Genomic DNA, 15,660 nt, shown 5'->3' on the forward strand with positions numbered 1-15,660 from the left:
AGCAATCTTCTCTATTTCTGCTCCACCACAGCCCTCACACACTCTTCCCCATCACACTCACCTTCATATACCTAGAGCAACCAAGACACTAACTATAGCCTGTATCTCACAGAGGGACAATCTCTGCATTAAGTATAACTATCACTTCTTCTAAATAAAAACATAACACTTTAGTAACATGTAAGTGATTTAAGGGCTATATAATTTCAAATGAGATTAAGGTGCCAAGGATATGACTAGGAAGAAAGGAAGCAGATTTGTCATAGTGTGCTGTTCAACTAAAACCAAAGTGTAATACATATTTTATAGTTCAAATATTTGAACTCTCTAACCAAATATTTTGATGATCTGCAGAGGAAAAATATTTTTTGAAACCAACCCATTCTTCTGTTTGTGCGTATCTTTGGTCAGTGTTGACAATCATGTCTCTTACTCCTATTTTAGGTGTTTTACTCCTAGCCCAATTTGCTGTGGTGCTGTAGTAAGAGGTATCCAGTCTAGACTGGATTTCAGCCAGTCAGAGTGATATTGCCTGCCAACTAGAGCACTTTACCATTGATGAATATGCACCAGCTGAATCAAGCTCTGCTTCTCCTCTCTGCTTTTGTAGATGTTGGCTCTCCTCTACACATTCCCACAACTCAGAAATCACAGCACTGATAGAAGCAGAATTTGAGGTGTCTTAGTGTCCCTGCTTCCTTGAATGAACTTCTGTGTGTTAGCTTTAAAACATGAGTGTACACTCAGTCTGTGCTTTAAAACTCAGAGAAGTCGATACTGGCAACTGTCAATGTTTTCCTGAGTGACTGTCAGTGGGGTTCCACTAGTAAGAAGTCTGCTTCTAGAGTTCCAGATGTCCCAATGCTTTTCTCTCTTCCAGCCCATTGTACATTTGTTCGTGTTAAGCTTCCCCTGCCAAGTAATACTTTCTGCTTTACTCAAGAGCAAATACTTCCTAGTCCCAGATGTCCCAGAGAAGGGCAATCTTTCTGCATGGACTTAATTTTTTTGCAGTCCTTAAGGAACTACTTCTGAAGTTTCTATGTATTCTCATGAGTAGCCTGAGTTATGGTTTACAGTTATAGAACTCTCCTGCCCCATTTCTGTAGTACAGACCAAACACACACACACACACACACACACACACACACACACACACACACACAGAGTTGCTTTTCTCACAAAAAATAGTATATTTTAATGAAATTATTTTAATACTATTTAGTATTTATTATCTATTTATGTTAGAAAATATAACTTTAAATTTCTAGAAATTTTCAGAGGAGCAATTATTTCTACAGGTAAAAACTGAAATTGGATGCCCTTTAACGGGCAAACTGTTTCTACACACACATTGGAACTGCACAACAACAAAAGTGAATGAGCAAATAAAATGACGGACACATTCAGCAAACTAGGTAAATATCAAAAACTTATATTGAGGAAAAAAAGCCAATTCTGAAAGATCTCTTTATATATCATTTTTGTTTCTTTTTTTTATTAAGGAATGTTTAATTCATACCAACCACACATCCCACCACCATCCCTCATTAGTGTACAGTTATCTTAATAAAAATCAAACTACATTCAAAACTAAAAATTGTTACTATTGATTCCCCAAATTGACTTCCTTATTTACCTAGTATTTTCACATAAACTAAATAGAATTTGTTACATAAGACAACAACTGGGATTCATTACATATCCTTCCCTTTTCTCTGTTTCTGTCTTGCTAAATATAGAGTTTTTGTTATCATCTTACTGGTACAATAGTCTATATTAATAATTGTTTAATAATGGTTTTAACAGTGTATCAAAAACCAGCAAAAGAGATTCCACAGGTATGAAATCTGAGACATCTAAGACAAGGGATATCAGCATATTCCTAAAGCTGTATGGCAAGGGTCCCATTCCCAAAGCTGCAGAAATACCTTCCTTCATAGTCTTTAGGGTGGACCTGCTTCAAGAATTTGTGTGGAGGTCATGAGGCCTGTTGAGACTAAGACAGTGTCATCCTCACTCTTTTGAGACCAGTGGAAGAAAAGGAAGGGGGAATATATGGACAAGGGGGAATCAAGATTATAATGGGGAAATCAACAGAGACAACTGAGTCAAGCCCACAGAAACTCAGGAACTTGAGACCAACAGCTGTGCAACCACCATTGGGCCAGGACTAGACCCTGTGCATTTGGGAGACAGTTGTATAACTTGGTTTGTTTGAGGGGACACTGGCAGTGTGGTCAGGATCTGTCCCTGGTGCATGAACTGGCTTTCTGAATCTCATTACCTATGGTTGAACACCTTGCTCACCCTTGTTAAAAGTGGGAAGGGGCTTGGACTTGCCTCAACTGAATGTACCAGGCTTTGCTGTCCTCATGAGAGGACTTACCCTATTTGGGTAGAGAATGGAGGATGTATCTATGAGGAAGGTGTGGAGGAGGATGAGGAGGGATGAGAGGGTGATCTGTGTCTGGTATGTGCTGTGGATATCGCTCTGTGTAAATAAAGTTCTGATTGGCCAGTGGCCAGGCAGGAAGTATAGGCGGGACAAGAGAGAAGAGAATTCTGGGAAGTAGAAGGCTGGAGACAGACACCGCCAGCCGCTGCCATGAGAAGCAACATGTAAAGACACTGGTAAGCCACAAGCTATGTGGCAAAGTATCGACTAACAGAAATGGGTTAATTTAAGATAGGAAAAGTAGATAACAAGTAGCCTGCCATGGCCATACAGTTTGTAAGCAATATAAGTTTCTGTGTGCTTTCTTGGTTGGGTCTGAGCTACTGTAGGACTGGCGGGTAAGAGAGATTTGTCCTGACTGTGGGCCAGGCAGAAAAACTCTAACAACAGGTATGTAAAATGAATAAAAAAAAAATTAAAAAACCCAGGCAGTGGTGGTGCACGCCTTTAATCCCAGCACTTGGCAGGCAGAGCCAGGCGGATCTCTGTGAGTTCAAGGCCAGACTGGGCTACCAAGTAAGTTCCAGGAAAAGGCACAAAGCTACACAGAGAAACCCTGTCTTGAAAAACCACACACACACACACACACACACACACACACACACACACACACACACACAGAAAAAGTGCGTGTGTGGCATCACAGAGTTCTATTGTCCTTTGAAGCCCAAGAAATACAACAGCCAGCATTCATTTTTTTCCACTTCTATCCCTTTACTGAAAATGGCACAATTCCTGCTTTGAAATGATATCAAGTTTTGGTACTTCTCAAAAAAATACATACTTTCTTATTTCTGTAATATAGATGGGTAAAATTTTCCCAAATATTTAAGTTTTGGATTTTTTTTTTGCTTTAGATTATGTTTTCTTTTCTTTCTTTTTTTTAATTATTATATGTTTTAATTTAATATATCAACCATGGATTCCCCTGTCCTCCCCCCTCCCGCCCCCACCTTCCCCCCAGCCCCTTTCCTCCATTTCCATGTCCTCCAGGACCAAGACACGCCTGGAGACTCATTTAAACCTGGTGGATTCAGTACAGGCAGGTCCAGTCCCCTCCTTCCAGGCTGAGCATGTATCCCTGTGTAAGCCCAAGGTTCCAAACAGCCAGCTCATGCACCAAGGACACCGGTCCCACAGCCTGGGAGCCTCCCAAACAGATCAAGCAATTCAATTGTCTCACTTATCCAGAGGGCCTGATCCAGCTGGGGGCTCCACAGCCTTTGGTTCATAATTCATGTGTTTCCATTAGTTTGGCTATTTGTTCCTGTGCTTTTCCAATCTTGGTCTCAACAATTCACACTCTTAGAGTCCCTCCTCTTTCTCGACAATTGGACTCCTGGAGCTCCACCTGGGGACTGGCTGAGGATCTCTGCATCCACTTCCATCATTTATTGGATGAGAGTTCCAGCACAACCATTAGGGTGTTTGGCCATCTGATCACCAGACTAGGTCAGATCAGGCCCTCCCTCGACCACTGCCAGCAGTCTACAGAGGATATATCATTGTGGATTTCTGAGGACCTCTCTAGCACTTTGCTTCTTCCTGTTCTCATGTGGTCTTAATTTATCATGGTCTGTTATTCCTCGTTCTCCCTTTCTGTTCTTGATCCAGCTGGGATCTCCTGCTCCTCTAAGCTTTCTTTCCCTCAAATCTTGCCCTTCATTACTCCCACTGTTTTCTAGGTTGTTCATGTATATCTCATCCATTTCTCTGTCATTGGGCGATCCCTGGGTCTTTCCTAGGGTCCCTTTTTCTAGGTAGCCTCCCTGGAGTTGTGTAGCAGTCTAGTCATCTTTGTTTTACATCTAGTATCCTCCTGTGAGTGAGTACATACTATGTTTGTCCTTCTGAGTCTGGGTTACCTCACTCAGGATGATTTTTTAGGGCTGTAGAGATGGCTCAGCTGTTGAAGGCTAGGCTCACAACCAAAAATATAAATTTTGGATTTTTTTATGCTGAAAAATTCCTTCTTGACCAATAGAACAAGGTCCTAGAAAGCTCCAAATTATTGAAAGCTACTGATAATGCCCTTGGTTGTCCAACACAACTCCATCACAAGACCCTACTGCTGAAGTCATCACAGACCAGAGCTGAAGGACATTAAGAAATTAAATGGCATCTGAGCTAGAAGTTTCCTGTCTGTCAGCATTCATGATGTCAGAAGGTACCTAGCATGCTTCTTGGGGGTGGGTGCATGGCAAAGTTATCAATTGTCCTATCAAGCTGTGGACCCTAGGACATATAATGATTATAATAAACACTTTTCTGACAAGTTATGTCCAGTTTGTGCAGCATTGACATCCTGGTATGGGGGAAACCAATCACTTTGAGACCTGAGACCTGCTCCATAGGAGAAAATTCAATCCTGATACTGTAAACCTAGGCAAGAACCAGTAATTAGGAAGGTCATAGACCTCAGGTAAGAACCTACTACTGATGTATTGGTAAATGTAAATGATGTTAAATTGCCTTCCAAAGGTTTATACCCATAGCTTAGTATCACTCTCAGCCTAAGCAACAGAAGCTTCTTTTTTGTTGTTGTTGTGAGCATTGGTTAATGCAGACTTGTAATCTTGCAAAGTGTGGAAAGTAAGAGACTGTGGAGTACTTAACTTGAAATGTAGCATCTATCTTATTCCCTCCAGGGCCTGAAGAACATTATAGAAATGGAAGTAGAAAAAAAAAAAAATGGGAGAGACGGAGTTTGGGCAGTGTGGCTATGAAACAGTGTCCTCTAGTCTTGACATCGCCATTGTACATATGATCTCAATGACCTTCACAAGACTGGTCCTGTCAACATTTGATTATGCACAATGGAAGAAATCAGGTGGCCCTCACCCTCACTGAGGCATTATAGGTAGTTAGTTAACAGATACTGGGAAGGATGTGTATTGGGTTCTCTGGTGGTAGGGCCAATGATAATTTACTCTTGTTCTAGTGAGTGACATCTATTCCTGAGAGGATTCATAACAAAACTAAGGATATCAAAAATTAAAACAAAAAAGATACCAAGTTAAGAAAGAACTTGTGGAAGGAAAGTTTTCTCTGGAAGAGAGAACAGGGTGAAAATGCTGGAGAGAGAAGGTTGGAAATGACCAAAATTCAGTAAACATAGGTAGAACACTGTCAGTGAGTTTTTAAAAAAATACAGTCCAGTCTTCAACCCATTTTACTTCTTGAGGATGTAGTTGTGAAGGTCAGGAATACTTTCAAGACTTCACTTAGAAATATCCTCAGCTAACTGTCTACTTTCATTGCTCATAAATTCAATCTTTTATAAAAATACAGGAACACAATTCAGCCAAGACAAGAATGTATTTTCCTCCAGATTCTAAAAATGCATACTGAGGCTTCATCAAAGTCACACATATTTCCACAGTGCATTTCTAAGCTGCTCAACCTTCTGCCTACCATTAATTTCCAAGGCCCTTCATGCTTTAGGCCGTATTCACAGATAGTGCCTCATCTTGATATTAAAATATGTCTTAGTCCAGACTGCTGTAATGCAAAGCCATGTACTGGGTGGTAGAAACAACACAGATTTCTTTCTGACTGTTCTGGAGGCAGAAAGTCTAAAATCAAAATACAAACAAGATGGATTTTATTCAATGCCTCTTCTCTGGCTTGCCGATGGCAGAAGAGATCTTTTTATTCCCCACATTGGATCCTATCAGAAAGAATTCTATTTTATTTCTTAACTCAAATCACCTTCTACAAGCCCTTTCTTTTTTTTTTAAATTTTTAGATCAATTTTTTTATTTGTGTTTTAAATTTACATGTCAGTCATGGGTTCCCCTGTCTTATCCCTTCCCACCTCTACCCCCAACTTCCCCTCAGCCCCTCCTCTCTGTTCCCATCTCATCCAGGACCAAGACTCCCCTAGGGAATCAATTCAACCTGGTGGATTCAGTACAGGCAGGTCCAGTCCCCTCCTTTCAGGCTGAGTAAAGTGTCCCCATGTAAGCCCAAGGTTCCAAAACAGCCAGCTCATGCACTAAGGACAGGTCTAGGTCCCACTGCCTGGGTGCCTCCAAACAGTTCAAGCTATTCAATTGTCTCACTTATCCAGAGGGCCTGATCCAGTTAGGGTCTCTACAGCTTTTGGTTCATAATTCATGTGTTTCTATCAGTTTGGCTATTTGTCCCTTTGCTTTTCCAATCTTGGTCTCAACAATTCACACTCTTATAGTCCCTCCTCTTTCTCGATAATTGGACTCCTGGAGCTCCACTTGGGGCCTGGCCGAGGATCTCTACATTCACTTCTATCAGTTATTGGATGAGAGTTCCAGCACAACCATTAGGGTGTTTGGCCATCTGATCACCAGACTAGGTGAGATCAGGCTTTCTCTCGACCATTACCAGCAGTCTACAGTGGATGTATCATTGTGGATTTCTGGAGACCTCTCTAGCACTTTGCTTCTTCCTGTTTTCATGTGGTCTTCATTTATCATGGTCTGTTATTCCTTGTTCTCCCTTTCTGTTCTTGATCCAGCTGGGATCTCCTGCTCCCCTAAGCTTTCTTTCCCTCTAACCTTGCCCCTCATTACTCCCACTCATGTCCATGTTGTTCATGTAGATCTCATCCATTTCTCTGTCATTGGGTGATCCCTGTGTCTTTCCTAGGGTCCCATTTTCTAGGTAGCCTCCCTGGAGTTGTGTAGCAGTCTAGTCATCTTTGTTTTACATCTAGTATCCTCCTGTGAGTGAGTACATACTATGTTTGTCCTTCTGAGTCTGGGTTACCTCACTCAGGATGATTTTTTTCTAGATCCATCCATTTGCCTGCAACCTTATGTTGTCATTGTTTTTCTCTGCTGAGTGGTACTCCATTGTGTATATGTACCATCTTTTCTTTATCCATTCTTCAGTTGAAGGGCATCTAGGTTGTATCCAGGTTCTGGCTATTACAAACAATACTGATATGAACATAGCTGAGCTAAAAGCTCTTTCTTAAATATAATTAATCTGGTGACAAGTACTCCAATATGTAAATTATAGAGAGACACAACTATGCCCAAACAATGAGCTTTTTTATGTTGCAAAACAGATTGCTATTGATTTAGTAACTTAAGGTATCCACATTCATCATCTTGCAGTTTCATGAGTATGGCCAAGGATGGCTTCTTTGGGTGATTTGCAAGTCTGAAATCAAGGTGCTACCTAGGCTGGCTCTTATCTGGATTAGGTAGAAATACATCCACTTCCAATTTTACTTCAGTTGTTGGCAGGGTTATAGTCTTTTTAATTGTAGGACTAAGGGCCAGGACCATTCTCTGTAAGTGGAAACCACTTCACGTTTTTCCCTAGTTCATTGCTATGTAATTTTGTCCATGGACCTTCTCACTCCCTGTGATAAGTATTAGAAAATTTCATTGTGACTTTCAGTTACTTGCCTGTTTCACACCTAGTAAGTGACTGCCCTGTTTCAAACCCAGAAAGATTTCAGTTTGGAACCATGACTCCCAACACCACTCTGAAAGCTCCCTTACACTATGACAGCTCCCTAGAACTTATACTAAAAAGCATTATGAAAGTCATTCCTGAAATTATCAGGAATGGATAACAGTAAATAGTTCTGGCAGGCAGACTGAGCCCAATTATCATACGGGAAACTGAGGTTCTTTTCATTGTGCTGTTTTTTCCTTGTCGAATGTCAGCTCCGGAAAGCCTCTGCATGATGGAAATTTGTGCCTGAACCCATTCATTCCTCATGTGGCATTGCTCATCAACTAGAAGATTCACTTTAGATACTACAATGTCACATCAATCTCTACATGGTGACTAAAAATGCATTCCAGGAGTAAAGAGTAAAGAGGCAGAGGCAGGTGGATCTCTGTGAGTTTGAGGCCAGTCTGGGTTACAGAGTGAGTTCCAGAAAAGGCACAAAGCTACACAGAGAAACCCTGGCTTGGAAAAAAAATCCTTTTATTGTAGAATACTGTCTTGCCAACTCACTTCTAGGGTTATAACCCTGATGGGTTGTAATGGACTCTGATGATTTACTGAAACTAGAAAGTCTATTTGATATTTATTCAGGTCCAGGAAAATCTTCTTTCTCTATCTTGTCCTAGAACTCATACACCTGTCCTAGCAAGCTCTAGTTTAAGTAAGTGTTCTCTTGATATTTTGTTTAGGGCAAAGTACTGAGCCTTGATAGCTCTTGTGTGAATATTCAGTTTTCAATTTTCACCCCTCCCCACCATTATTCTCAAATGCATGCTTGTCTTGTTCTTCTCTCAGGCTTTCCTCTGCATTCATTCTATGAATCTTCATCTAAATGCAGCTTCTGTAGTCTAGAGGTTATCATATTTGCCTTATATTCCATCTAAAGCACCTCTGGCCTTTTGACATTAAGACATGGAACTGTCATCTATATTTCAAACTCAAAACCATACATTCAAGTTACAAAAAATTCCCATAATGCTTAAACTTTATGATTTGTGTCTGGCCCCATTTCTGTGGATTGTGAGTTGAATTCACTCCTTTCTTTGGATCCAGTTACTATATTTCAATCTCCTCGGTGGGTAAGATTGCAGTAGTTTGTAGTGCTACTTTAGTTTGCCTGTATGAAAGCGCTGACACCAGTAACTGGCTTTGCACTACTCCTTACCTCTCTTATACTGGTTTATGTACCTTTTACTAAACAGTAGGCTTGCTCAGTTTCTTGAAAATTGCAGTTTTTAAACTGATTGATAGTTTTAACTAATTTCTTCACTGACAATCTAGACATATTTAAGTACTAATTTAGAGTACATATATTCTATTTCAAATAATATATTACCCAAGTCGTTAAAAATATACCTTCTGTGAACCTTGGAACAGTTTCATTGTAACATTGTTAGGGTACCAATAGTAACAGCTTGCTAGACTCAGTGAGACTTTGCTAGAGTTTGTGTGGATTAAGACTTTTGGCACCTAGGCAACGGTTTTATCTGACAATCAGACATCTGATTTTCTCATGTAGATACTTTAAAATATGATAGAGGACATCATATACTATTTTTTATCATATCAGCATCTTTTAACCATGTACCATTAATAGAATTATCAAAACCATTCACTTTGTATACATAAAGAATGTGAATCATACACACCTTCATCCAAGGCACTTTCTGCTGTGGTCTCAGGACAGGAACCTGATGAAAGAAAAAAAATTCATAAAGATACTATTCAATACCAAGACATAAAACTAAAACATGGTTTAAAACTATATCCATGATTACAATGTATATCTACCTACATATTATCTACTTAGTAGATACACTAAGTCTATCTACTTAAAAAGATATATTATCTTTTGCATTTTTAAGGAAAGTTCAATAAGACAAAAGAAGGAGAGTCATGAGTATGCTGAACTACATCTCATTTTGAACCTCTAAGAAACTCTATTCTTTTATGTCTTAATCCTTTTTTTCCCCCTCAGGAATAAGTGTTGGAGCAGATTCTGATTCACAATTCTGTCAAATTTATGCCAATAATCATACTTCATACTTTTCAAATATGTTATATAATTTATCTTCAGAATACTAGGAAGAAAAAATAGGTCAAACAGATTGAATCATAATAAAAGCCTGACAGCATTCGCTCATCAAAATGTGGCAGTGGAGACCAATTAAAGCTAACTGTGAGTATTATCATGGTAGTAATGCATTCAAGGTTCTCAATGAATCTGTAATAAATGTACAAATAATAGACTTGAATGTGTTGCTTAAATGAACTTGGGCATTTTAGGAAACAAAAGATGAAATAGAACCAAATGTCCTCATTTTAATTTTATTATTCTATTACATTTCTAATTTCCAAATATTATCAAAGACATAATCCATAAAAGCACATATCTAAATCTTAGGACTTCGTTGGCAAATGTGTTGTAATAGTTATAAGAACTTTAGTGGAATGTGTAAAGAATAAGGGAAAACCATTATTTTATGCATGTTTTGGTGACTTTTCAGCCTATCAACCCAGACATAATAAATAAACCAATAAATAAAAAAGAAAGAAAGAAAAAACAAAAACTTCAGAACACAATATTCTTTGTTATCTGTAACAGTATGTTAAAGTGAAAATTTTACATTAAGTGAGAAATAACAACCATAGAAATAAATAATTTTTTTTCTTTTACATTTCATTGTTTAACAAAACCCTAATAAGGCTTTGTTCTTATAGGTACCTACAAGTCAATTGAATTTAAATGGTAAGTTGGGGGATATAAATTTCTGTTTGAAGGAGTTTCTGACAGTGGGAAGAATCCAAGAGAGTGAGCATTCTAGAGTGAGGGCAATGCAGTCAGATGCACAGGGAGAGTATATACATGTATGTATGCACAGATAAGAACATCCACAAGTGCACACATACACACACATTCCCTTAGGAGTTCTTCACAGCAGGGGTGATAAGAGGATTAAGAATCATATTATACATACCCAGGTATAAACAGAAGACTATTCTAGATCAAATTATTGGCTTCATAGTCAAAACTAGAATTGGATGCTTTCTGGATTTGGATCTTTGTTCTGTATATTATCAGGCACTTTGAATTTTATGCAATTTATATATCATTCTCTGTAACTCAACTCTCACAGTGAGTTGTTTCTAAATGTTGAATTATTTATCAAAAATAAACTGCTTAGAATAGTTTGTGGGATGCAAGAAGTAACTACAAGGTGCCATCTCTGAAAAATTGCAAAGTGTTGATAAGCCAAATAATCCCCCAAATGTTTTGTGACTTAGATTTCTTGATGTGCCTTTCTCCTCCCATTCCGACTCGACTCTTCATTTTCAGTGTGAAATTGCAGTTTGTTACTTTTCTTTCTGTTTTGTACAAAATGCCTAGGAACACAGGCACAGGAGACAAGCTTTCCTTTTAGAGAAACTGAACTTAAAATTGCAGTGCTTTTCACTTATTTTATTTTGTTGGAATGAAGCTTTAAAAGGGGACTTAATAGACATAATTCTAGGTTCAATTTAGGTGTAGTCTGGCATGACTAGAAGAACAAAAAAATCTCTTTAAATGACAGAAATACACTTAATATCCTCCAAGGTCAAGAAAGTCTGATGCCTGTGGCTGTGGGAGTGAGGCAGCAGTACTGTTTAAAAGCATGGAGGTCAGCATCACTACCAAGCTAAAATGAATTATCATGGAAACACATGGCACCGTAAAGTCAGAGCTGAGCTTAGAAAGGAAGTACTTAATCAGCCTTTAAACACATTTTTTTTCTTGGTCCCAGAATAGTCATCATATTAAAAATTGCACTAAAGTTGGGTGGTCTAGTGTTTGTGGTAGGCAGATAAACCTGTAATGGGAACATTTTATCTTAAGAATGAGAACACCTTTTTTTTCCCCTGAAGATCAGTTTATTTGAACTGAAAACAAGCAAATTTGGGTGAATAAAAGGACTTCAAAGATTTAAAACAAAACAAAACAAAACAACAACAACAACAAAAAAAAAAAAAAACCAAGCAGAATAATAACAATGAAAAAGAGGGAAAGACTATTGAATACAAGGACCACAACCTCAATAAGAAGAGTTCTAAATGTCACACTGACATTCAGACAATGGTTAACCAGCTGTTGCATTCTGTAGGTGGCAGGGAAGTTCTTCCACCCAGGGAAGATTGATTTTTTTCTCTACTCCTGCCCTAAACATTTAACAACTTTTGGGGATGGTTTTGCTTATCACATAACTGGGGATGAGGTGCTGGTACATAATGGGGTAGTAAGGAACCTGCAAAGTCTCTACAATGAATTTGATGAATAGGAAAGAGGTCTTTATATTATGTGTGGTAGTTAAGAGGCCCTGCCTCCAACAGATGTGTGGTGCCAGCTTCCTTTTTAGCTAGGTTTTGATAAACCCCCCAAAAGTGTGAAAGCCTGTCAGTTGCTTATAGTGAGTCTTCCTTGAACAAGCATCTGGACAAAGGGTGTTTCTCCTGTTACTCTATTTCAGCTTGACTCTTCCTTGCCAGTCACCAGGACTTTCTCTCTGTCTACCCAAAACCCTGAGGTAATTTTGCTCCTATGTCTTTCCCCAGTTGTTGCACAGTGTGATAAAATGGTTACTCAATTATATAGTTTTAATTTTATATATATATATATATATATATATATATATATATATATATATATATATATATACACACATATAGATATACACACATAGATATATATGCTAAATATATTATATATATATATTAATATATATACCAAAAGCTATCACTGCATTTGAAATAATTTAATGAACATGCTACTTTCTTTGTCATAATTAGAATTATTTTCTCATCTGTGCATGTGTTTGTGTTTATGGTCAGGATGTATATGTCACAGTATGCCTATGCAGGCCAGAGGACAACCTGGGGTGTAGGATCCTTACTTTCTACCTTGTTTGAGTCTAGCTCTTTTTAATGTTTACCACTGGGCATACGACTAGCTGGCAGGTGAGCTTCCGGGGATTCACTTGTAGCAGCCTCATCTCATCACTGAAGACCTGTGATTACAGTCACATGCTCTTGTTCGTAGCTTTATAAGGGTTCTATGAATCTGAATTCATACCCCCAGACTTGCCTAGTAGTCACTTTACCCACTGAGCCATTTCTCCGGCACACAATTAGAAACTTATGATGTAATCAGTGGGTAACAAATAAAATTATTTTACGGAAGGTACAATTAGCAGCAAATGGTGGCTCAAACCTGTAAGTTCACAATTTGAAAGATGGAGGCAGGATAACAAGTACAAGATTAGCCTAGGCTACAAAGAAAACTGAAGTTCCAAAGAATAGTTTTCTCATTTGAGTTTGTTTCTAAATAAGAAATTAATTACTATCCATAAAAATAATATATAGATCCAATGGTATTCACATAAAAACATGATACACAAAAGATTTGAACTAAACTAATCCTTAATCACTAGAACTGTTACTATATTATGGAAACTCAAGTAAAATTTTTGTTCTTGTGCTCATTTGAGAATATCTCATTATTATCATAGTGCTTAGAGGACTTAGCCTGTAAAATATTCCTGTTTCAATATTGACTTCTAGAGATTTCCAACTTTTTAGAAAAAGCTCAAAACAAAACAAAATAAAAACACCTTGCCATACTTGAAATCTCTGATTCTTTTCAAGGATCTTCCCTGCAGAGGCCAAATATCTGAGAATTTATGAGTAAGTTCTTAAATACCATCATTTCATGACAGGTAAATTTCTACAGCTAAAGTCAGTAAATAAGAGGAAGGAGGAGGGAAAGGATTTATGGGGCATTTGAAGATAGGCCTTTAAGAAGACCAGAATGTAGAAATGGTCTTATTAGACTGAACCTCTTCCAATGTGGCCAGTACCTTTAAAGAGGATACACCACAGAAGCACAGGGTGAAGGGGAAGGCTCTTGTTGCTATTGTTACTGTGGTTATAAATGAAGATCCAGTAAAGTTCACAACTGTCAAGTGTGGATAAAAGTCATCACATAGGACCCACAAACTGGTTCTATGTCTTGACCACAGTGAGAGGAGATTTAGTTACTATTTTTCTCACCACAGTGGAATCACTAATTCGTTCAAAATAAATTTTCATCACAAGGATCAGTAGCCCTGATTACTAAAATATGCACTTCAGATTTAGTCAAGACTTGTCTGTCTTTATTATTATATTCCATGTATGCCATCATGTTGCTCTGATGCTTTGTGTTCTTATTGAAGTGTCAGGATTTTGAATCATCTGACAAGCATCCAGAAAACCTGTTGATTGACTCAGGTAGAACCATTTCTAGACTTGGGTCATGGACTGTATGGGTAGAAAGAAGTAGGCTGAAAACTAGAGTTCATGACTTTTGGTGCAATAGGAACAGCAGCTCAACCCCTGCTATACTGTCTTCTTCACCAGGATAGACTGTAACCTGGAATTGTGAGCCAAAACAAATCCTTTGGCCCTTAAGTTGCTCTAGTCATTACATTTTATCACAATACTTTGAAAACAAATCAAGACAACAACATATCTACACAATCTCCATATTTGTGCACAAATACAATACAGAATTCTTTGTTATCTGTTTATGTAAACATACTCATTAAACAACTTTTAGAGTATGGGTAAGCACTGTCACAAAGAAGCTTCCTTTTAAAAGGTGATTTCTATTATACTATTTATTTTAAAAATTATAGAACAATTTTATATCATTTTGGGGACCAAGGTGAGTATCTGCATTTCTTAACTGTGATGGAACTATCTATGCCACATATGCACATTTATTACCATAAACCACTGGGCCATCTTGGGAAATTTCTTCAAGTCACATCATGTTTTCCTGTTAAAGCTGTGAGAAGATCATAAGGGCAGGCAAGAGTACTCTATACCACATTATTTAAAAACCAAGTCTTTAAAACAAGCAAGTATTCTATGGTATTTTAGAGGAACTTATACTTGATTTAATTTCCCTTTTGACTTATGACCCATTTTCAAGATCAAGCAAACATCTTTACTGACAGACCATTAATCTAATATGCTGTCCTCCAAGAAACATGCAAAACACACTGGATTATATGAATTTAAGAGAGCAATTGTATATATTTTATGTAGCTTCTTTGCATGTGATTGTGATAAAACCAGAGGTGCATGTGAATATAAAGACTTTATAACAATCCAGATGTTCATGAATTAAAATACATTTTTAGTTGGTAATGATGCACAATAACTAAAGAAAAATCAAATAAGTATCAAAACTTGTATTTAATCATTATACTTTTAAAATAAACCAAGCATTTTAATAGATTGACATTATAAGCCAAGACATGTTCTTCCACATCATTTCTCCTACACTTCAGTACTTCTGAATGTAAGTTTAATTAGAGATGGGGGGGTCTATAAAAAGGTAATAAAGTTAAAATGCTGTCATAGGCTGGGCCCTAATCTAATGGTCTGTGTACTTAAAGAAAAGGGACACAGACATAGAGAACGTAAAGAAACATGAAGATGGCCATCAACAATGATCATCAGGTGTGTGTTTATCTTGGTCATTTTGAGGATTGAACCAGGACTTCAATATACTCCTGCTTTTCCAGTTTTCCTGTTGACAATTTTATTTTAAATAAAATGAAAATGAATGTCTGGAGATTGAGCCACCAGGAGTGTGCAACTTTGTCTTCACAATCACAGAAAGCTAATGCAGCTGATGATTTCCACATAGACTTCCACAAAAATGTAACAAATAC

The 15,660-nt window shown here is 37.8% G+C and overlaps 1 protein-coding gene across 37 annotated transcripts in view; it reads right to left on the minus strand.

Annotated features, from left to right (window-relative positions):
- Ptprd (protein tyrosine phosphatase receptor type D) overlaps positions 1-15,660 on the minus strand; it is a 2,001,112-nt gene that overhangs the window by 1,459,670 nt on the left and 525,782 nt on the right. For all 37 annotated transcript variants that reach the window (XM_036177144.1, XM_036177143.1, XM_036177148.1 and 34 more), the window contains one exon: positions 9,556-9,597. The gene's annotated coding sequence lies outside the window, so the exon portion shown is untranslated. The remainder of the gene's footprint in view (positions 1-9,555; positions 9,598-15,660) is intronic.

This window comes from Onychomys torridus, chromosome 2, assembly GCF_903995425.1.
Source record: "Onychomys torridus chromosome 2, mOncTor1.1, whole genome shotgun sequence".
NCBI lineage: Eukaryota > Metazoa > Chordata > Mammalia > Rodentia > Cricetidae > Onychomys > Onychomys torridus.